Raw genomic sequence first — 24,124 nt, forward strand, 5'->3', positions numbered from 1 at the left:
CTCAGCACAGAGCCTGACATGGGGCTTGATCCTACAACCTTGGGATCACGGTCCAAGCCAAAATCAAGAGTTAGACACTCAACTGGCTGAGTCACCCAGGCATCCCCAAAAGCAGGGTTTTAGACAAGTATATGAACTCCTTTCTGGGAGGTACTGGTGACCTGAAGGAAGGCCATGAGGGAGTGCAAAGATACATCCTCTGATCTTTGTTCCCTGTGAGTACCTCTGTAACCTGTGGATACATGGTAAACCTGAGGCTTGCCCCTCAGGCTGAAGCTTACAGACAAAGTGAATAGGCCTTTTTTGCACAGGAAGACTGTTAATATGTTTCAGTCTGCCCTCTATGCAGTGCCCTGAGAGTGGTAATCTACCAAGAACTGTCTCTTTGATTGTTTCAGATCTGTTTGGCTCAGAAATGTAATCCCCCTGGCAACTAGAGTGAGGCACTCTTGGGGCATCTCCCGTGTGAGCTATCAACATGGAGTGGCTTTGGTGTGGCAATAGTAGTGGAGCAGGAGTGGAACATGCCCACTCGTTCTAGGAGGTTAGAGGGAGAGTGCAGTATGGTTCCTGCCCGTGTTGGCATCAACAAGGTGGAAGGAAACCTCAAGATGGCACCTGCCAGTTCTTCCATCTCTGTAGCCAGTCACAACAGGCTTCTGCCCTTCCAGCAGATACTTTTATATTTTTTATGTTTATTTACTTTTTGATATAGGGAGACAGAGTATGAGAAGGAGAGGGGCAGAGAGAGAGAGGGAGACACAGAATCTGAAGCAGGCTTCAGACTCTGAGCTGTCAGTACAGAGCCTGATGCGGGGCTTGAACCCACAAACTGTGAGATAATGAATGACCTGAGCCGAAGCTGATGCTTAACTGACTGAGCCACCCAGGCACCCCCAGCAGATACTTTTAGTTTAACAAATTAATTTTATTCACATACGATTTAGGTGCTTTTCAAACTGCTTTTTTTTTTTTTTTTTTTTTTGCTGGTTCCTAGGGCAAGTGAGTCTGTGCATATACCCTTTAAGAGTGTAATCTTCATTTCTTACAGCCCTGTGGTTCTCCTGGACGTAGCCTCATTGATTTCGAAAGCCTGACATTTCTGGGGCTTGTCTCTCTGGTACTGGTTACAAATGTTGGGGTGCCTGATGTGGGGCACAAATCCCCTCATCCTCAGAGAGAAGGTCTGTGTTTGCAAGATCCTGCCTGCTTGTGGCACTTGTTGGTGGAGTTTTCGTAAGACCAGATCTTTGTCCTTCATATATGTTTCTGTGTGACCCGTTTAAAATTCTTTGTTGTGGAAGAGCTGTTCAGCTAGTTTTCAGGTCTTTTTCAGAGGGAATTGTTCCATATATGGCTGTAGATTTGTTGTGTCCCTTGGGGGAGGTATTTTCAGTTTTTTCTTAACACCACTATGGTGAACTGCCTCCTAACTATTACATTTTTTATTTAAGGCCATTAGTGGTATTCTTAACATCACCCAGATTTTACTTAAAAGTAGTTTCCAGGGATGCCTGGATGGCTCAGTCAGTTAAGCTTTGGACTCTTTTTTTAAAATTTTTTTAATGTTTATTTATTTTTGAGACAGAGAGAGACAGAGAATAAGCACAGGAGGGTAGAGAGAGAGAGGGAGACACAGAATCCGAAGCAGGCCCCAGGCTCCGAGCTGTCAGCACAGAGCCCGACGCGGGGCTTGAACCCATGAGCCATGAGATCATGACCTGAGCCAGAGTCGGATGCTCAACCAACTGAGCCACCCAGGTGCCCCTAAACTTCAGACTCTTGATTTAGGCTCAGGTCATAAGGCCCCACGTTGGGCTCTGTGCTGGGCATGGAGCCTGCTTAAGATTCTGTCTCTCTCAGTCTCTCTCTCTTTCTCCCCTTCTCTCTCCCTCTCCTGCTCATGTGCTCTTTCTCTCTCAAAAACAACAACAGCAACAACAACAAAAAACCCCCAAAGCCCCCCCCAAAAAAAAATCCAACCCAAAACAGCATAGTTTCTAGTAAGTTTTATTGTTGATACCCATTAAATTCCTTTACCTGATAGCATTAAAATAATTTAAAACCAGAGTTAGAAAAACACACACATAAACACACACACACACACATCATAGGGAATTTTCATTCTTCAGAAACATATGAACATTTTTTGAGACTGTATTGGAGAAAATGACTCTTTTATTGCCTGGGTTGTTTTAGGACATAAGAGAGAACAGAATGTTGGTTGGCTAGTCTAAGTAGCAAATCAGCTATGGTTTAAAAATCTGTTCTGAACAACTGATATATGATGACTCTTCTCCTTAAGAAAAATGCATGTAAACACAGAATTTTACATTCAATTTTGATTTAGTCAAAATCAGACCTCCTCATTTTATAGGTAGTAAATACGTACAGGGAGAAAATAAACTACATGATTAAGTACAGTTAAGTTCTGGCTTATACTGTCTTCTGATCTCTTAGTCAAGGCCTTCCATGATCATTGTAGAATAGCTAAGCAAGAAAAGGGCAAAGAGGAGTAAATAGAAATGAAGTGGACAGACATAAAAGAGATGCAAACAGGAGCAAATAACTATTTAACAATTATTTGACTGTCTAAGTGAATGTCAAAAAAAGGAAGCCATACACAAGTGACAGTATGATCAATAAAATAATTTTTTTCTCACTTGAAGATAAGAGCCAATATTTCCAACAATGGGCAAGTTATATCATTATTATAGTTGAAACTAGTAGACTTTTAACATATTCATACAGATAAAATTTAGAACTGAAATGTACAAGGGGACTTTATCTGTGTCTGTAGAACTTGAAGGTTAATATATGTGGGTTGAATCATGCCAAGTGATATATGTATGTAGCACTTATTATAAAAACACAACAATTTTATTTCTTTAAAGATTCAAAATAAGAAATAGTCCTGCTAAAAGCAACAATAAAAAAATCACATAAAATACTCACTGTGTCTGTTGCATACAGCGTTGGGTCTTCTCATCAATTATTGTGAAAACATAAAATCTGTTTATTTTCTTGACTTCAGAAAGTTCTGCTTTGTGGATAGCTAAGGTAAATGGATTCCTTTGTCTTGAACCATGTAGTAACTTAATGAAGTCATTTATTTCCATGCCAGGCTCCTAGTTGTCTCTACAATTTACCTTTGTTAGAAACTTTTCAGTTTTATTTGCTGCACTAAAATTTTCTGGTATCATAATGAACAGTCAATATGTACCTCCCAACAGCTGATTTTATTTTTCTCAACTGAAAGATAGTGGACAGTATCTTGATTTTTCTAGACCATCCCATCCTGTTCTTGGAAATTTGTAGATGCTGGTCTATTCTTGTGTTCTATCCTTAAAACTCTGAATTTTTCCTTGGGTGAAGCTTGAACTTCTTTTTTTTTTTTTTTTACGTTTTTAAAAAAATTTATTTATTTTGAGAGAGAGAGAGTGACCATCTGCAAGTGGAAGAGGGGCAGTGAGAGGGGCAGGGATAGAGAGAGAATCCCAAGCAGGCTCTGTGCTGTCAGTGGAGAGTCAGACATAGGACTCGATCCCACAAACTGTGAGATCATGACTTGAGTCAAGATCAAGAATTGGACGCTTAACTGACTAAGCCACCCAGGCGCCCCTTGAACTCATTTTTTCTGACTTTCATTAAATTTTTGTAAGCACTAACAATTGAAGATTAATAAAAGGTCTCCATCATAGACCATATTTTGTTTGCAACCAATTGGAGGACAGACAAAATGTCTTTGGAAGATAAGAGTAAAACATCTAAAACAGTTTTATATAGCAATAGTTTGAAGAAGGGAACAAAACCTGGTAAAGCAGATTTACCTTGTCTTATCAAAGGAAGGCAAATCTAATTTCAACACATCATCCAACAATATTAGATATTTGCATGCCAGAGTTATTAAAGAAATCTGATGTTCAGCCACTAGCCTAGATCAAGTTCATGGACAACTGTTTTTCTTTTCTTTCTTTCTTTCCCCCCCCCCCCCCTTTAATGGCATTACTGGTTCTATATCCAACTTCTATGAACACATCACTGGTCTTGAGGAAGCCTCATGAGAAATGTCTTTGACAAGAACAGTGTTTTAAAAATTGTCCTAATTTGAGTATAGATTATAAGAATACTTCAGCTCTGGGAACAGTTCTCTCTATTCCAGATGCTGGAATAGATTTGCCCGTGACATAATCCCCATTATTTCTTTTGGGAACAAGTTCATGGCTGAAACTTAGGGAGATCCAGGACTGCAAAGTTCAAGTCAGGGCACCATGACAGTAGAGGTGGCTAGGGTTGCGAGTGAAAGCAGAACTCCAGCACAACATACTACTCTTCATAAGTGCTTCCCCCATATATCTAAATAATGTAATCTAAGAAGTAATAACTCTTTCCTGGAGTTTCCAGGTATCTATTAGGGAGAGGAATGGGAGGATTTAGGTTCTCTTGATTACTTTTGCCTTTTTCATTTGCTATTCTAAAGGACAGAATGGTGTGTCACTGGCTTCTCAGAAGGAGTTGAAATACATTTACAAAGGCTTTGAGGTCTTGACTATGTAGTGACCCAATAGAATTTTTATAACTAATAAAGCTTTTTAGAATTAATACAACCAATGCATTTTTATTCAAATTTACTGTTTTCAGAGGTGTGTCTCATAAAGGAAAGATAAGGAAGCATGTTTGCTAATTTATATAGAAATACAAGGAAAAATTAATCTCTTGAAACTAACATTAAAGTGCTAGTTAGGGAGAAGTAATTCATTCACATTCATTTATTCATCCATTTTCTCCTTGAAGTAGCAAAGCTCTCTCAACTCCTTCTGATGTATTGGTAATCATATGATCATATGTGTTGAAGATGCAACTGTAAGTGATGAATAAGTAGCACAAATTGTTAAGTGCTTTAGCAGTTCACCTCACTTTGAGCCATCTATGAAATAAGGGGTATACAGAGAATGAGGGAATGAATATATGAAAGGTAGTGTTGTTATAGTGAATAGTTATGGTGTCATTATATTTTTACTTGATTTTTTTCCTTCTCAGTTCGTTGCTCTAGATGAGCATACATAAAGGAACAGCATAGAGAACTAAATTAAAAAAAATGTGTAAGAAGCTTTAAACTAGTCTGTTTCTGCCATGGAATAGATATATCATGTATAATGGATTTATTATGCTGTAAAGAATCTGGTTGACTTTGCAAGAGGGTGGAAATAGCAGTTGTCACATCTCCACTCCCTTTCAACTCTTTCCCTTTTTTGAATAAATGGAGCTGTTTGTTTTTGCTCATCTGTTAGAATTTAACAACTAAGAATAAGCTGGAACATCAGCAGTTTTGCCCTGGCAAAGGGCATTCTGTGAGTGACCCTGCTGACAAACTTGTATTGTCTTAACGGTAGCACAGCTTGCATTTGTCACAGGTGAATGGGCTCAATTAGCAAGAGAGAGACAGTGTTTCAATCATTTAAAAATAAGCAAACAAAGAAGAAAGCATTTTTTTCCTTAGGAGTTCTGAAAGTGAGGTGACATTGTAAGCATATAATTTTTTGGGGGGGGGTGGTTTCAAAGAAAGCAACTAAAAGCAAGAAAACACATTATTTGGCATTGGCAAAGTGATTTGAAACAAAATTTCAGGGAAGAATTCTCAAATGACATTAATAGGGAGTCAGGTTTTTCATGAGTATTAATGGGTCTTACACCTCCTAAACTTACATGCTTCCTGTTCTGCTTATTAAAATCCTAGGAGAAATATTGGGCATTTGCTTATATAATGAAGAAGATAACCCCAGTTTTGCCTGAACTTATGCAATGTGGGAAGAGATGTTACTTCTTTGAGCTTGTGGGATAATATCTAGTCCAGTGGAAAAAGAAACCTTTTAGGTAGTATTGTGATGGTTTGAAAGTCTCAGCCTACCGCTAACTGGTTAGGTGAACTATGTAGGCTTTGACTGTAGTGAGGAATATACATTCCCAAAGTGTTGTGAACAAAATTAAATAGAACTGTGGAAACAGCATGATAGACTCTTCAATATTAGAAAAGGGATAAATTGGCATTTACAGTGAAAATCTGACTATATAGTTTCTCAAGAGGAGTTGAGTATTAAATTTAGTATTATATTATGAAGAGCAAGAAAAGGTCAGTGTTCTAGAGACTAGTAGAGAGATAGATGAAAAGAAGAAAAACCTGAAACAAAACCAAAATGGAGTCTATGGTACCTCCTTCCGAGAAGCACTCAGATCTCCTTGTTTCTCTGCTGCCTCTAATTCATTTGTCCATTTATTAACTGAGTTAAATAACAAGGCTTCATTTAACTCCTCTTAAATGTCAGGAAACAGAATAGGTGTTAGTGATACAATCATGACTAAGATACAGATCTATCCAAAGAAATGTCTATCTACTAGCAAATATAGATATTTAAACAAAGAATGCAGGTAATGTTAAGATAGGTTGGATTCCACAGGTAAGTAAAAGTACATCAGGAGCAGAAGGAACAGGATAGATAACTTTGCCTACATCTAAATGATGAATTCTATTGAACAACACCTGTTACTGCCTTTAGAAGAGGAGTTCTGAGTTGGGGACAGCAAAGAGCTTTAGGTGCTGCCCACAGGAGCCACAGTCCCCGATGTCAGCCCGCTGCATGGTTTTCAGGTGTCAGGTAAGGAAGACACAACTCACACAAACACTAGATGCAACAACACTTTACTGATAAAGAGAAGAGACAGAGCAAGATCAGCTTCAACTATGAGTGTCTGTCCCCATTGCCAGTGGGTCTAACTCACAGCTGATGCAAAGAGATGGTCTGCATATGTCTCTCTATACTGCAGGTGAAGGACTCCATTCTCTCCCCACAGATATGGCAGTGGGTACCACATGGTATTGTATGACACCCAGGCTTAAGCAGAGCAAAGACATACACACCAAGTCTGGAATAGGGGAAGATATTTCTAAGCAAACAGACATATCCAACAGAGGCTGTGATGGCTCCTTATTTCTTTGCAAAAAAATGTTCTAGGCTCATGGCCACTCTTATGCACCTGTGCAAGGGGCAACAAGCTATATGCAACTGTGTTTCTCAGCAAGTAGACTTGAGTGGTGGACAAAATGGAGAAGAGATGTTAGTAAAAGGACCAACACACGCAAAGTTGTAGAAGAGTGAAATAGCAGAACGTGTTTATTTGGGGATCTTTACATGGTGTTGTTTGTTTATTTCCCACATATAAAGTGTGCAGTTGTCTTAAAGATTACATCAAGAAAATAATGTCAGGGCGGAAGGACAAGAGAAATGTAAAGAATTTGGTCTTACACAGTTACTAACATTCAGCTGAATTTTTGGTTATCTGGTAGTCAAAACAAACAGGGCAGTATAATAAGTTTTGTGCCATCCACTGTCCTCCCAAGAGACAACTGCAGTTTCTTCAGATGAGAAAATCCTTTGCTTAAGGAGAAGGGGATGTCTCTGTTTTGTTTATTTATTGATCTAATTATCAATTGATTGTTCATTGATTGGTTATTGATTTACTGCTTCTCTCAGTCTGATTGGTGGGAATGTGAATTATGTGGTCCCACTTCCTCTGACCAACCTAATCATATAATTTCTTCTAGGAGTTTGCTTTTTCAAACATGTGGGATATGAAATGGCTCATTAATACTGATAAATTATGTGTCAGAATCAGAAAATGACTCTTCAAGTGTCCATGCTATTCAGATCCCCAGACTCATCTTTCATGAAATTTAACTGCTCAACTCTTCTTCAATTTTGTGAATTCTCCACTGTGTGCTTCTAATAAGTACAGCACCCTCCAACTTCCTTAACTAGAATTGGTTTCACGTATTTTTAACAAAGTAACATGAACCTTCTGATTCTGTGACAAATGACTTTATTACGCATGACACAGAAACATCATGAGTATCCTATTTGTGTCAATTTACCTTGCCCCTCAAGTCCCAAAGAAGCAACATGATGATACCTAGTTAGATGCTACAGTCACAATAGGTGTATGTCACAGCTGAGTTACCCTGAGTATAGGAAACCTGAAACTTTTATGATAGGCAGCAAACAAACTTGCCTGTGCTCTGGAGAGAGACATTATCTTCTAAAGCTGTTCACTACAGTCGTGCCTGAGAAATATTGTAGATTAAGATCCAGACCACCATAATAAAGCAAGTATCACAATAAGCCATCAAATGAATTTTTTTGTTTCTCGGTGCATATAAAAATTATGTTTATAGTACCTTGTAGTCTATTAAGTGTGTAAAGGCATTATATCGAAAACCCCCCTAAGTACATGTCCTAAATAAAAAATACTTTATTCATTAAAAAAATGCTAACACCATCTGAGCTTTTAGTGAGTTGTCATCTTTTGCTGGTGGAGGGTCTTGCCTTGATGTCGATGGCTGCTGACTAATCAGGGTGGTGGTTGCTGCTGGTTGAGGTGGCTGTGGCAGCTTCTTAAGATAACAGTGAAGCTTGCCACACTGACTGAGGCTTCCTTTCACGAATGATTTCTCTGTAGCCTGTGATGCTGTTTGATAGCATTTTATCCTCAGTAGAACTTATTTCAAAATTGGAGTTAATCCTCTCAAACGCTGTCACTGCTTTATCAACTAAGTTTATATAACATTCTAAATCCTTTGCTGTCATTTCGACAGTCTTCACAACATCTTCACCAGGAGTAGATTCCACCTCAGGAAAACAGTTTCTTTGTTCAACCATAAGAAGCAACTCCTTGTCCATTAAAATTGTATCATGAAATTGCAGCCATTCAGTCACATCTTCAGGCTCCACTTCTAATGTTAATTCTCTTGCTGTTACTAACATATCTGCCATGACTTCCTGCACTAAAGCATTGAACCCCTCCAGGTCATCTATGAGGGTTGAAATCAACTTTTTAAAAATTCCTGTTAATATTGATATTGTCACTTCTTCCAGTGAATCATAAATGTTCTTAAAGGCATCTGGAATGGTGAATCCTTTCCAGCAAGTTTTCAATGTACTTTGTCCAGATCCATCAGAGGAATCACTGTCCATGGCAGCTGTAGTCTTAAAGAATGTATTTCTTGGGGCGCCTGGGTGGCGCAGTCGGTTAAGCGTCCGACTTCAGCCAGGTCACGATCTCGCGGTCTGGGAGTTCGAGCCCTGCGTCAGGCTCTGGGCTGATGGCTCAGAGCCTGGAGCCTGTTTCCGATTCTGTGTCTCCCTCTCTCTCTGCCCCTACCCCGTTCATGCTCTGTCTCTCTCTGTCCCAAAAATAAATAAACATTGAAAAAAAAATTAAAAAAAAAATGTATTTCTTAAATAATAACACTTGGAAGCCACAATTACTCCTTGATCCATGGGCTGCAGAATGGATGTTGTGTTAGCAGGCATGAAAACAACATAATTCTTGTTGTCCATCTCCATCAAAGCTCTTGGGTGGCCAGGTGCATTGCCAGTAAACAGTAATGTTTTGAATCTTTTTTTCTGACAAAAGGTCTTACAGCTGTTTTTTTTTTTAATATGAAATTTATTGTCAAATTGGTTTCCATACAACAGCCAGTGCTCATCCCAACAGGTGTCCTCCTCAATGCCCATCATCCACCCTCCCCTCCCTCCATCTCCCCATCAGCCATCAGTTTATTTTCAGTTTTTAAGAGTCTCTTATGGTTTGGCTCTCTCCCTCTCTAACTTTTTTTTTCCTTCCCCTCCCCCACGGTCTTCTGTTAAGTTTTAAAATATTCAGTAAACCATGTTGTAAACAGATGTGATGCTATCCAGGATTTGTTGTTCCATTTATAGAGCACAGGCAGAGTAGACTTAATATAATTCTTAAGATCCCTAGGATTTTTGGAGGGATAAGTGAGCATGGGCTTCAACTTTCAGTTACCAGCTGCATTACGCCTTAACCAGAGAGTCAGTCTGTCCTTTGAAGCTTTGAAGCCAAGCATTGACTTCTTCTCTCTAGGTATTAAAGTCCTAGATGGCATCTTTTTCCAATAGAAGGTTATTTTGTCTACATTGAAAATCTGTTGTTTAGTGTAGCCAACTTCATGCATTACCTTCACTACGTCTCATCTTCTGCATAACTTGCAACTTCTGCATCAGCATTGTTGCTTTACCTTGCATTTTTATGTTATGGAGATGACTTCTTAAACCTCATGAACCAACCGTTGCTAGCTTCAGGCTTTTCTTTTGCAGCTTCCTCCCTCTCTCAGGCTATGTAAACTTAAAGAGAGTTAGGGCTTTGCTCTGGATTATGCTCTGATTTAAGGGAATATTATGACTGGTTTGATCTTCTCAGGCCACTAAAACTTCCTCCGTATCATTAACAAGGCTGTTTTGCTTTCTTAATATTTGTGTGTGTACTGGATTAGCACTTGTAATTTCCTTCAAGACTTTTTCCTTTGCTTTCACAACTTGGGTAACTATTTGGCACAAGTGGCCTAGCTTTCAGTCTGTCTTGGCTTCCAACTTGCCTTCCTCACCAAACGTAATCATTACTAGCTTCTGACTTAAAGTTAGAGAAGTCCTACTATTCTTTTCACATGAACACTCAGAAGACCTTGTAGGATTATATATTGACCTAATTTCAATATTATTTTGTCTCAGGGAATAGGGAGTCCCAAGGAAAGGGAGAGAGGTAGGGAACAGCTGGTCAGTGGAGCAGGTAAGACACACACGCAACATTTATGAAGTTTGCTCTCTTATGTGGGTGCAGTTCGTGGCTTCCCTAAACAATTACAGTAACATTAAAGTTACTGTTATCAGTACTTTAACAGATCACCACAGCAAATATAATGATAATGAAAAAAAATTAAAGTATTGTGAGGATTCTAAAATAAGACAGAGAGACAAGAAATGAGCAAATGCTATTGGAAAAATGGTGCTGATAGACTTACTTGACTCAGGGTTGCCAAAAACTTTCAATTTGTAAAACTGGACTGTCTGCTAAGCACAGTATGGTGAAGTGCAGTAGGTATGCCTGTATCCAAACATCTTTGAACAAAAATATCCATATGAAAAATCATTTGGGTTCTCTGCTCACATGGTGTGCAGAATGCAGAACATGAAAGACCCATGAAGAATTATCTCTCAACACAGTGAGGACTTCAAGATTGAGATGTTTAGTAGCCACTTTTACACAAATTCACACCATTATTATTATTATTTTTAAAAGTTGATTTATTTATTTTGAGAGAGAGAGACAGAGAAGGAGAGAGAGAGAAAGAGAGAGAGATTGCAAAAGCAGGGGAGGGGCAGTGAGAGGGAGAAATAGAATCCCAAGCAGGCTCCACATTATCAACAGGGAGCCTGATGCAGGGTTTGATCTCACAAACTGTGAGATCATAACCTGAGCCAAAATCAGGAGTTGGATGCTTAACCAACTGAACCACCCAGGCACACCCAAACACCATTTTAAATATTGCTTGCATTTTCCCAACATTATGCTTTCCTGAGTGACTTGTATTTCCTTCAGATTCAGTGATGCACTTAGTGACAGTTTGGCTCCAAGTGTCAACCTTCCATTCTCTGTTCTGTTTTACTATTGTTATTGTTGTTGTTATTATTAAAATTGTTTTGAATGTTTATTTTAGCTTTTAGAGAGAGAGAGAACGAGGGCATTAGCCTGAGTTGGAGAGAGGCAGAGAGAGGAGACACAGAATCCAAAGCAGGCTTCAGGCTCTGCGCTGTCAGCACAGAGCCTGACGTGGAGCTCAAACTCACAAACTGCAAGATCATGCCTGAGATGAAGTCAGACACTCAACCGACTTAGCTACCCAGGTGCCCCTGTTATTTTTATCATTATTATTGTTACTGTTTGCTCAGCCACACTGTGAACTACTGCAAAATATTGGATAGAAGGCAGTAAATGAAAGATTGGTCAACAGAATATATTAAATAAGAATAGTTAGGGGCACCTTGGTGTCTCAGTCGGTTAACTGGCTCAGGTCATGATCTCACGGTTTGTGAGTTCCAGCCCTGTGTCCAGCTCTGCACTGACTGTGTGCAACCTGCTTGGGATACTCTCTCTCACCCCTCTCTCTCTGCTCCTCCCCTACTCATGCTCATGTGCATGCTCTCTCTTTCTCAAAAATAGAATAAAACATTAAAAAATATTTAAAAATAATAGTTTAAATAGCCATAGTTATGAAATATGCTAAAAATTTTTTTCAATATGAATCAATTTACATTACAATATATAACTATTAATTCATTATTGAGAAGTTACTTTGTCTAAGACTGTGGTGTTGATGTATATTGATCTTTAAGAAACAGAACCTACCCTTAAGAAATTCACATCTAGATGGGAAGATAATATACATACACAAAAATTAAAATGCAGTAAGGTGCTGAGTGCATTTAGAGACAATACAGATAAAGTGTATTTTGAAGAGTTTGGAGGCGACTTTTTTCTGATGAGGTGGATATCAGAAAGGAACATTTAAAAATGTGTGGAAGTTTTCTTACACCTAGAAACTGAATGTGGATGGAAGGAGTGGGAAGGAGTGTCCAGTCTGTAGGGAAGATGGGAATATTGACAAAGAGACAGGGAAACATAGTGTGTGTGGTGAAGAGACAGTGGTTATGGTTTGGCTCTAGAAGAATGAAGTGAAGGCTATAAAGGTACTGGAGGACTTTGAATGCTATTTGTAGAACTTAGGGTAGAAAAGGTGGGATCAATGGGAGAGCCATGGCTGTTGAATATGAAGGGGGAAAATATGAAAATGTAAAAACTCAATGAGAACTTTACAAAATTTGAGGTAAAAAATGAAGCAGAATAGGTCTCTATAGCTAGTATTAACCCCACTCCCCTCTCCCAGTGGGATCCCCAAACCTGAGAAAACAGAGTGGTAACTCTGCCTCAGACCTCTCCATTTGTTCTATTCTCTTGATTACACCTGTCCTTCTTCCTTAGGTTGGTCCATGTGAAAGGGACCTCTGGCCATCTTTTGTACCAGTTAGGGCACAGGCCTCTTTTACCCTCTCTCCTATTCCTGGGAGCAAAGGTAGTACCTGTTGCGATAGGGGGTGGCCAGCTCCAGCCTCAGCCAAAGCTTGGGGCCCAAGTAAATGTCTTGTCTTTGTTTTATTCCTTCTTTCTTTAGTATTCTTTCCCCACTTGGATAATTTATTTATTGGAATAATTTAAGTTGTTCAGTGATCTCCTGGGATATGGGGAGAAGAAGGGACAGGGATCAAAACTGGTGAGGGAGGGCAGATTTTCAAGGTAGAGTCAATTGTCTGGATCCTCTTGAATGTGGATCGATGAACATCTGCTGCCTGGAGGAGGCCCTGTGTTTGCCCTTGGCCTGAGCTTCACCGTTTTCAGCCTTGTTGAAGGCAGAGACAAGAGAAGATGAGTTTTTTCATAACACTTTTTTTTTTTTATGAAGAGAGAAAACTTGTCATCTGGGTTTGCTGAGATTTCACCTTATATCCACTACACTGTTTAAAAAACTGTTTATTTATTTTTAAGAGAGAGAGAGAGAGAGAGAGACAGAGACAGAGACAGAGTGCAAGCATGGGAGGGGCAGAGAGAAAGGGAGACACAGAATCCAAAGCAGGCTCCTGGCTCTGAGCTGTCAGCACAGAGCCCAGTGCCGGGCTCGAACTCATGAACTGTGAGATTATGACGTGAGCCAAAGTTGGACACTTTACTGATGGAGCCACCCAGGCACTCCCCAGTACACTGTTTTTATCTTGTGCTAGGATAATGCATTAAAAGAGAAAAAAGATGTGAAATACTTGAATAAGCTTATAGTATAACAGTAATATTGTCAGTATCTGCTCTTTAGCCTGATATAATTCATTCATAGAATATTCTAATGTCATTTTACTCCTTTGTAATTTTTGAAAATTATGTTTTTCCTTTTTATTTAAAAAAAGTATACAAAATGAAAACTTGAAAGAATAAAGTATTTAAGTAGGATAAAATCACATGCTTTAGAAAAGACATTGCAGAATAATGTAATTGACTATGTTTAAGATAAATGCATTTAAGTATATTTAAGATAATGAAATTGACTTACTATTCTACAATAATACATATCAATAAATTTTCAATATATGTAAAATAATTTTGCAATAATACATATTCAATATATAGATATATTCTGTAATAATAAGTATTCAACAAAATATAAACATACATTAAAACTAAACTTACAGTTTTATCACCAGAAGTTTCAGAGAATGATCTTAAATATGATGCCTAATAAAACATTTCAGCAGGCTGGGAAAATCAAATGTTTGAAGTGTTCATGTATGTGTTTAAGTGTGTGTGTGTGTGTGTGTGTGTGTGTGTATGTGTGTGTATGCGTGTGGTTTTCTAAATGGAATAATTATAAATACAAAGTACATTAGTAATACATGCAGAGTATTCAAGATCTTCATTGATAAACATATCAGCCCATGGATTATGATTTTCCAAAATGAATATTGAGGAACAACCTTAACATATATTGAATAGGAGATTCAATACAGTTTTATTAAAACTTACTATGGCAAGAATCTGTGGTCATTTTCCCTTATATTCATCAATCAGTTAGTTCTTTTTCATTTATACACCAATAAGATCTATTCCAGGTACTGAGATACAAGTATAAAGACATACAGAGAGAATGAGTCTCCTTATGACAAAGGTAATATTCTTGTGCAAGGTGCAATTAATAAATAAGTTTACAAGCGCTTAATACCATTTAAAAAAAGTGCAAGTTTTTTTTTTATAGATAGAATATAAGAAAGGAGTTACTTTTTTAGGTAGCATGTCAGGGACAGTCTTTCTGAGGAAATAATATATGAGTAGAGGTCTGAATGAAGTGAGAGAGAAAGCCAAATGAAGTACTGGAAGTAAAGAGTTCAAGTCAGGGACTGGAGTGGGGCAAAGAGTGATGAGAAGTGAATTCATAGAGGGAAGCAGTAATCAGATCCCAGAGGATCTTGTAAATGATGGAATGGATTTTGGAATTTATTCTGATTATGATGGAAAGCCATTAGAGAATTTTGAGCAGGAGAATGGTATATAGTTGATGCTTGAATAATGCCGTGGTTGGGGCACCTACCCCCTGTACAGTCGAAAATCTATGTATAAGTTTTGACACTCCCAAAACTTAACTACTAATAGGTTGTTGTTGACTGGTAGAATTACTGATAGCATAAGCAGTCAATTAATACATATTTTGTATGTTGTATGTATTTTATTTTTATTTTTTGTTTTTTAATTTTTATTAGTGTGAGCATGGATGAGGGGCAGAAGGAGAGAAAGAGAGAATCTTAAGCAGGCTCTATGCCCAATGTGGAGCCTGATGCAGGGCTCAATCCCATGACCTTGGCATCATGACCTGAACTGAAATCAAGATTCAGATGTTCAACTGACTGAGCCACCTAAGGTTGGAGTTCTGAAGGTCAGAGTGCTTGTCTCTGGGAGAGGTTGGAGGACTTTGGGGCTCCTCTTGGAAAGAAGGCAGGGCTTAGAGCCCGCAGACATACTGTGTGGAAACAGTGATCTGAAGAGTGCCTGGAGGACACAGTGAGGAGGTTAGTTGCTCATCTTGGAGCATGTCCCAAAGAGGCAGCATTCACTACATGAACAAAGGAACTGGCAGGTGTCATTTCCTTCCCCTGCCCCTCAGCATAAACACAGAGCCACTTGTGGGAACCAGCGTAGTGCCAATACTTGGTACCTAATTTGCTTATACCAAGCCCAGGTGGAACTGCTGCTCCTAGTCACACTTGCCTCAGGCAACATGGCAGTTTCCCTCCCCAAGAAGACCGGCCTAACCCCCTTCCATCATTGCATATCTCAACCAAGGAATTTTGTGAGGCCTCAGTCCCAGTGATGATGGTGACAGGTCTCATTTCACAAGTAGACCAGAGAGCACACCTAGTTAAAATGTGTCACATTCAGGCCATGGACCAAGCACCGCCCACAATAGGCAAAGAGAACCTCTGGAGATGACTAACCTGAAGGATAAAGTATCTAGGACACAACAGCAGAGCACACACAGCACACATTGGAGACATTTCTGGAAGTGCCAGGCCCTGGGGAACAGGGGACACTACATGGAAGGGCACTACAGGACGTTTTCTTCCTAAAACCATTACTCTGAAGAACAGGAGATGCCGCTCACTTTCCAAACACACAGAAGCAGACACAGAGACTTAGACAAAATTGGAAAACAGAGGAATTTGTCCAAATGAAAGAACAAGACAAGGCCAGTGTTGGAGACCTAAAAGAAACAGATATAAGTAACATGCCTGATGGAAAATTTAAAGCAATGATCATAAGGATGCCCACTGGGTTTGAGAAAAGAGTGGAAGACATGAATGAGACCCTTAACACAGAGATGAAGAAGAAAATAGTGATAAAGTGCTCAATAAATGAAATGAGAAATACACTTGATGGAAGGAACAGCAGACTGGAAGAAGCAGAGGAACAAATTAATGACTTAGAAGACAGAATATGGAAAGTAATCAAGCTGAACAAAGGAGAGAGAAAATTATGCAAAATGAGAACAGACTTAGGGAACTGAGAGACTCCCTTGAACAATACATTCATATTATAAGAGTCCCACGAGAAGAAAAAGAGAGAAAAGGGGGCAGAGAATTTATCTGAAGAAATAATGGCTGAAAACTTCCCCAATCTGGGGAAGGAAACAGATATCCAGATCCAGGAGGCACAGAGAATGCCCAACAAAATCAACAAAAGCAGATCCACATCAAAGTAATCTTGAAAAACAAAGCTGGAGGCACAAGAAACACAAGAAACAAGTGTTGGCAAGGAGGTGGAGAAAAAGTAACCCTTGTGCACTGTTGGGAGTACTAACTGGTGCATCCACTGTGAAAAATTGCATGGAGTTTTCTCAAAAAGTTAAAAATAGAACTTTCCTAAGATTCTGCAATTGTACTACTGGGTATTTACCCAAAGAATACAAAAACACTAATTCAAAGGGATATATGCACCCCTATGTTTATAGCAGCATTATGTACTATAGCCAAAGTGTGAAAGCAACCCAAGTGTCCATTGACAGATGAACAGATAAAGAAGATGTGGTATATATACCAAGGAATATTACTCAGCCAGAAAAAAGGAAGAAATCTTGCCATTTCCAGTAATATGGACAGACCTAGAGAATATAATGGCAAAAGAAATACGTTACTCAGAGAAAGACAAATACCATGATTTCACTCATATGTGGAGTTTAAGAAACAAAACAAATTAGCAAAGGGGGAAAAGAGAGAAACTAAGAAACAGACTCTTACCTATAGAAAACAAAGTGATGGTTGCCAGAGGGGGGGGCACTAAATGGGTGATGGGGATAAAGGAGAGCATTTGTGATGAGTTCCGGTGATTAAAATAAACACTTAAAAAAAAAGAATGTGTTCAGGAGAGTAGTGAAGAAAAAGCCTAATAGAGTGTATTTATGAGGGAATAGAAATATAGGAATTAAAGGCAGAAAATTCAAAGTAAGAAAGGAATACCCAACACTCTTTCAAGGACATTCCCTACAAATATTAACAGAAATACTGTAGCAACCAGAAGGAGCATGGATTCAGGGAAGATGTGCTGCAGCATAATGTATAACCATGAAGCCTATTTTCTTCTATACAGCCTTCGACTTTAAATGTTTTTTACAATAGTCTTGCCAGTCATGCCCACTATATAGTAGAAAAAGCATGTCTTAAAAAATATATATAGTTGTAACTTGTAGGAAGCATAACAATCACCACAGATTATTGTGTGAAGTATTACAGACATCTAAGAAAATTAGCTACATTTAGCATAAAACAAAAACAAAAAAAATAGAAAAACATTTGTGGATATAGTTATATTGCAGATCTTCCCTGCACTGTAATGTACTAAATTTTGTGTAAAAATTATCTTGGGGGAAATTTTCATTGACCTAGTAAATACCTTTTAATTATTGTTCTATGGATGTATTCAAATGTGATAAAGGTATAGAACAAAGCACACTTGATACATGGAAAGATGCATTTTCTATATTATTATCATAAACTCAACCTGATTTAATTAAATGAAGGATAATTGTCAGGCAAAGAAACAATAACCATCATTTTTGTTTTATATAGAGCTTACTCCCCATCAGTAAAATTGTTTCACTTTATTTATAAATCACAGGCTAGGTGGAGGAATATGGATTTATGCATATGATCTCTCACTCCTGAGGATCAATGGAAAGAAAAGGAATATAATGATTCAGTTACTAAACCCATTCTGTGACCTTACAGGTTTAAAAATTCTGGCCAGGTACTGCAAAGTCTTTAATAATAGTGCTTATAGATGATAGGTATGTAACAAATATCTAGGATCCTTGGAGTTTTACTAAGAGTCTAATAAGAAGTGAAGTCATGAACTTGAACCTCTATGATGTATAGAGATATCTAGACTTTAAGTACAGCCTTTGGGGAAGAGCATTATAGGATTGAAGCTGTCAGAAGAGATCAAGCACTGCCTAATGAACAAAAAAAGCTTGCTAAAGCTGACACAGATTAAGTGTCTAGGAACAGTACACTCTTCCACAATAATGAGCCAAAAATAGCAGAAGTAGATAATATAAAAAGTTACATGTAAAATGAAACTGGCTTATAGCAACTAGAGCTTCTTAATTATCACCAAATATTTATTGAATAACTACTTGAATAAGGTACATTGGTTGCAAATAACGAAATTGCACAATCTCTTCTCCAGGTGATGTGACAATCCAGTTAGACTTTTAACATCCTTGCATATATCAACAGAAAGAACCAAGGTCCATACTAAAGATCAAAAGAAAATTCTTTGTTGTTGTGAGGGTAAACTGCAGTACGGACTCTGGTATTTATGCCAATTTTTCTCATTGTAGTATCCTTCTTTTGGTTCCTGAAAGAATATTACCACCTTCTTCTGAGGAACCTTCTCTTACATGTAATATCTGAGATGGGGCTGCAACTCAGTGAACTGTGCCCTCTTATCACCCTCTGAGTCATAGGAAAGTGAATATGACCAGTTATTTCTCTGATCACAGTGATTGAGCTAGGTAGATTCCTTTCTGAGCCAGTTGAGTCTTCCTGGGATTTTATATGCAAAAGTTGGTGACAAAAATCTCTCCTTCTCTGGCTTATAATCTAGAATGATATAAAGTTGGAGTTACTTCTGGTTATATGCCACCCATCTGCTCTCATGCCGGAAGCCATCTGAAGTAGGAGAAAATAGTCAAAATCCAAAGAGTAGCCAGGATGAGAGAGTAAAAGATCAGAGAGTGTCATTTCAGTGCTTGGACCCCTGCTCTCCTTCCCAGCTATATGAGCCAATATCTTTCCCACTCCCCTCCTTTTTTTTCATAAGCTAGTTGCAGTTGAGTCCTGACTAACGTGTAGGCAGTAATACACTAGTAGTAGTATATTACTATTATTCTGCATAGTTGAGTAATGCAGAAGTAAAAAGAGGTAGCATACAATGATTTGGTACTGTGTATGAGCCTATACATGCTAGACGCAGGTTTCTAAAAAAAGAAAAAAAAAAGAATGTTTCAACTATCTTAATACCTAAGGAGAATTTTAAAAATGCCACTAAAAAAGTGCTTCATCATGTAAATGGGTAAAGTCAGGAAAGACCAGTGGTGTATCTCCTAGGGTCAAACAGCAAATCACTAGAAAACCTGAAACCCAGATCTTCTGCTTATAGTTCAATGACCTTTCCCCTATGTTACTATTCCAGTGATGAATTTCAACATTGTATTGGAAATTCTATTGGTATTGCAATCTGCAATTATGTCTGGACAAAATAAATCATTATAACAATAAATTCAGTATCTACATTACTGAAGGGCAAAAAATAAAGTCCTTTTTAGTGGACTTGTCTCATACATATACAACAGGAAAGTAAGGGAAAATGGTTTGATGGAAAGAATACCTTGGATGTGCCTATTTATCCGTTGCAATAAAAAAGAGTGACATTCACTATTTCTGACATTCAGCTCTTCATTGGTCCTCTTGTTTCTTTTGAAAGCTGTGATGACAAATAGTCTTAATTGATAAAATGTTCTGCCAGTTTCTGGGTCACTCAGTGTTGTTCAGTCAGTCACATTAAGAGAGAGGGAGTCCCTTTATAAGGTTGGCCCAGTATAATGTACTTATTAAAGTATTTGAAAACTCACAGTTTGTTTCTCTTGAGATAGCTGGTTGAAACGTGAGAGATGTAATGCAAAACTTGATCATAGACTGTGGGAAAGTGACCACAATGATTAAAAAACTTGCACAGCAAACTAAAAATGGTAGGTGACAGATTTTAAAACACCATGGAAAGGTGCTTAGTTAAAAATGGATTTTTATCAAACAGTCCACTATCTTCTCATACAATTGGGGATAATGAAGGAGACTTCAATATTCCTTGCCAGATTCACATTTGAAATAGTAGACTTAGAGATCAGCTGGGAAAGAGGATGACTGTCTCTTAACACTCTCTTCTCCTTTTTTCTAAATGCCTGGGCACCAACCATGCTCACACTGATGCTAACATGGACAGAGACTGATCTGCTCAAGTGTGCCATGAGCAAATCTGGCCTCTTTTCTCTCATAAACACCTTTGTCCATTTCTTTTAACACCATCTATGGTTGCCGAGTCTGTGGTACCAGACTGCCATCTCTCTTGCTTGGATGGCTGCTGAAGCCTCGTGGCTGTTTTTCCTGTTTCCACACGCTGCTGCCCTTTAGTCAGTGGTGTGTGCTAGGGCTGCCTTGTTTGGGCTATCAAGAGCCAGCTGTGCCCATCACTTTCCAACTTCACCTCCACCTTGGTAGCTTGAAATTGGCCATAGTGGGAATACTTACAGCACAGAAATTGGAATATGCTATACAAATCAGGACTTTTTATAATGTATATTTTCCAGAGAGCTAATTGTTAAACATTTATTAGTACACCACAGACTATAATTCATTCTCCATATAGATGCAAAAATGATATTTAAAAAAATATAAATTATCTTATGTCATCTTCCTTCTTTAAAGTCTATAGTGATGTCCAGTAAGATCCAAATTGCTTACTGGATCCTGTAGACCCTAGGAGTTTCTGACCTCAGCCTACCCCATACTCTTGTTTCTTCCACTATCCATTTCACTTACTCACTATAGTCCCACCACCCATGTCTGCTTTACATGTCCTAGGATACCCGGTTCATGGTCATTTCATGCTAGGCCTGATCTTTTGGATTTCTTTTTTTTTTTTTTTTTTTTTTTTTAATTTTTTTTTTTTCAACGTTTATTTATTTTTGGGACAGAGAGAGACATAGCATGAACGGGGGAGGGGCAGAGAGAGAGAGAGAGACACAGAATTGGAAGCAGGCTCCAGGCTCTGAGCCATCAGCCCAGAGCCCGACGCGGGGCTCGAACTCACGGACCGCGAGATCGTGACCTGGCTGAGGTTGGACGCTTAACCGACTGCGCCACCCAGGCGCCCCATGATCTTTTGGATTTCTATGCAACTAAGTTGTGCTTGTTAGTTAGGTTTCAGGATAAAAATTAGTTCCTCAGAGAGCTCTTCCATGACCACTCTGTCTTAAGTTGTTTTATGATACTATGTTTTTTTCTTCTTCATAATACATACTGTATGAAATGTTATGTATTTATTTTCTTTCTCCTGTATCATAAAGTATGCTTTGTAGGGGCACCTGGGTGGCTCAGTTGGTTAAGCGTCTGACTTCAGCTCAGGTCATGATCTCACGGTTCGTGGGTTCGAGCCCCGCATCAGGCTCTGTGCTGACAGCTCAGAGCCTGGAGCCTGCTTCGGATTCTGTATCTCCCTCTCTCTCTGCCCCTCCCCTGCTCGTGCTCTGTCTCCCTCTGTCTCAAAAATAAATAAACATTAAAAAAAAAGTGTGCTTTGTGAAAAAAAAGGTCATGCTTTTTATTTTTAAAAAAAAATTTTTTTTTTTTTAACGTTTATTTATTTTTGAGACAGAGAGAGCATGAATGGGGGAGGGTCAGAGAGAGAGGGAGACACAGAATCTGAAACAGGCTCCAGGCTCTGAGCAGTCAGCACAGAGCCCGACGCGGGGCTTGAACTCACGGACCGTGAGATCATGACCTGAGCTGAAGTCAGCCACCCAACCGACTGAGCCACCCAGGGGCCCCAAGGTCATGCTTTTTAGTTCCTCTTGCTGTGTTACCAGCACCAGGAAAAATGTATGGTTCGAAGTAGCAATTGAACATATTTGTTGAATTAACAATTGGATGAACCTATGTAGTTCACAACTACACATTATAGTGTGTGGCATAACAATTTATTTGAATAAATGAATGAAAGGGTGAGTTGTTATATAAGTTAATTTAAGAACTTGTGATTGAAGTCTTATTTTTAATTTCATCCCATTTTCTGTGTATCTATCATAAGGCTCGAGAGGAGAAACCATACCTACCCATAGTGGTGAGAGGCTTGTAGTCTGAAGCTCAGGATATGCCTGTCAGTTTCCTGGAGGAAAATCTAAAGATATCCCCAGAACTTTAATTTGATGTTATTGACTCTAGAAATTGGTAGAGTCTAGGTTGTAGAGACTGACATGATCTATGCCTTTAAGTCTAGACTGTTTTGTTCCCCAAAACATTATTTTTAAGACCGCTCTTGCAGTGTTGAAATGAGAGATGAGATCTCAAAAAACAAAAACAAAAAACAAAACCTTATCTTATGAGAGTATTTATTATTATAAGCATTTAGAATCTCCATAAGATTTCTTTTACCATTTGGCTATTAATGATGAGTTTGATAAAAGCTATAAATGACAGTCATAGTAGGTTTTGGAATAAACACACATGATCCTATAAGACCTCCTATACAGAGGGTACACCAGAATCTAGGTGAATAGCTCTTGCCCATCACTCTAAGGTGGCTCCCTTATGATGGCCACTTCTGAACCTGGACCACTCACTATTTCCTGTACTGCTAACTCACTGTTCCTCTGTGAGGGGGTGCCCTTCTGACTTGCAACTTTAACTGGACCCATTTTGCTGCCACCTGCCACCTTTAAACTGAAGAAAATAACCCCCACACCCTCAGGGTACCCACTGTCCTTTTTGCCTAGGGATGATGAATGGTACCACTTCATTTCCACCAATTTTAATAGGGGAAGACCTTGGCATTGAGGTCATTGTTACTGGTATCATTTTCATTGTTTAGAAATCGCAAGACAGAAGAAGAAGTATCTGCTTTGGGACAGATGGGCATTTTAATCCTTAATGCCCTACAGAAAGAAAACTTTGTGGGCTTTTCAGAAGTTTTCCCACTGATACAGACCAACTTTTCTAATTGGGATACCGATCAGAGTTGGCAAGACATTGGTATATAAAGCATGTTTTTTTTTTGGTGGTGGGAGTCTGTCTGGTCACTCATTTCTCCCTAGCTGTATGCCTCTGAAATGAAAGTCATGCCAAGAGATTTAAATTTCTTAATCTCTAAAAGTTAATGCTTAATACTCAGTACTCAGTGCTCAATACTCAGTACTCATTTACACAGACATTGCTCATTAGGGAAGCTGGGATATATTAATTTAAAGATTTTTGAAGTTTAGTTATACTTGATACTCTTTTCATGTATCTCTATGGTTAAAGAGAACAGTTAGTATATGCTTAGATTCTATTTACTATACTGCCAGAAATCCTTTACATAGATTACCTCGCAATACATACCTTGCAATAACTCTATGCTATTTTTCCCATTTGCAGGTTGGAAACCCAAAACCAGAGTTTAGGTAAGTTGTCCCAAATCGTACAACTAGAAGTAGAGGTAGCTAGAATTTGAACTCAGAATTTGAATGGCAGGATTCAAAGCTACTGCTCCCTTTGCTAATGTCTATGCAAATCTGCCTCTCAAGAGTTGACCATTGTGCCCGTGGAAGATGGAGGGCCAAACTGCAGACACTTACACTTCTGCACTCGTGTATACCCTGAATGTAATGGAGGTCACTTGTGCTCTCAGGAATCAAGAACACAGTGGAAAAAGCATTTGACTGAGAATGAAAAGAACCGTGATTTACTTTTGGTGTTTCTACTGAGTTACCTTCTGACCTGTAAAATCAGAGAATAAGTTGTTAATGTGTGAAGTGAAAGGTTCGAACTGGAGCTGTGGTGTTCATACTCTGCTCCTATTCACCTTGAGATTC

The 24,124-nt window shown here is 38.7% G+C and overlaps 1 pseudogene; it reads right to left on the reverse strand.

Annotated features, from left to right (window-relative positions):
- Positions 1-8,311: 8,311 nt before the first annotated feature.
- The window catches only part of LOC123610328, a 33,213-nt pseudogene continuing 17,400 nt past the window's right edge, over positions 8,312-24,124 (reverse strand).

The sequence above is a fragment of the Leopardus geoffroyi genome, chromosome C2, assembly GCF_018350155.1.
Source record: "Leopardus geoffroyi isolate Oge1 chromosome C2, O.geoffroyi_Oge1_pat1.0, whole genome shotgun sequence".
NCBI classification, from domain to species: domain Eukaryota; kingdom Metazoa; phylum Chordata; class Mammalia; order Carnivora; family Felidae; genus Leopardus; species Leopardus geoffroyi.